Source organism: Aptenodytes forsteri, unplaced genomic scaffold, assembly GCF_000699145.1.
Source record: "Aptenodytes forsteri isolate BGI_AS27 unplaced genomic scaffold, ASM69914v1 Scaffold231, whole genome shotgun sequence".
Classification (NCBI taxonomy): domain Eukaryota; kingdom Metazoa; phylum Chordata; class Aves; order Sphenisciformes; family Spheniscidae; genus Aptenodytes; species Aptenodytes forsteri.
This window is the reverse complement of record NW_008796046.1, coordinates 2,122,638-2,123,619: the sequence shown is the minus strand read 5'-3', so window position 1 is coordinate 2,123,619 and position 982 is coordinate 2,122,638.

The window sequence follows — 982 nt, the reverse complement described above, 5'->3', positions numbered from 1 at the left end:
GGCAAAATACGCTCCCCCGGCTGGGTTTGGTGGCACTGAGGTGGTTTGCCCTCTCTGGTTTTCCTTGTAGACCGCAGGGAGGGTTTGTAACGTGAGCGAGGCAGCGCGCTGGCTTCATGTTTTTAAATGAGGAGGAAAGCGTTTCTCGTACTCGTGGGCCGGGAGGAGGAAGGAGGCTTTTTATAGCACTGCCTACTGCACGGGGGTTTTCTCTCATCTGATGCCTTATTTAGTTTCCTCAGTGCCTATTACGCGTACTATACTTACACCCAGAATATGCAAAGTGCTTTTCAAACAGAGTTGGTATCCAAAGGCAAATAGAGTCTAAAAAGGGAAAGACTTGAAACAATGGAAAAGAATAAAACGTACAAGTAGAGGCCTAAGAATATCGTGTGTCTTTTATGTTTCAGAAAAGGGTCCAAAGACTTGATGAGAAGCTTCGGGCACTGTACACAGTGCTACCCTGCTGGTCAGCAGAATTTATTATACCTGCATATACCCCCACAAACTTACTTTTCCACATCTTTTTTCTCCTCACCTCCTCTTCTGTAAGCTAAAAAACTCCAATCTAAACACAGACCTTTCCTAGTGTAAATGCTGATGTCATACTGAATACATCTGTCGTGAAGAATAACCTGCCTTCTGCAGTTCAGCTTGTATATAATTGCTTTCAGCATCAGGTAGAGATGTATTTAACGTTTTTCATAGTGATACAAAGCCTTCAAAGCAAAATTGATTTTAGTGATGGCAATGACAAAATACTTAGATTGTCAAAACATCAAAATCACTGGATTTTTTTATGCAGACCTGTCTTTTTATTTTTTTCAGAGCTAGATTATCCTCCCCAGATTGAGACTTTCAAGATTGAGGTCTGGAAGAGTACCAAACTGATTCAGAAGCACAAAACTGGTTGTAAACAATGAGGAGGATTCTAGCCTGCTTGATGCACTTTAGCTTTTTGGACTTTTGAAGGTTCAGTTTA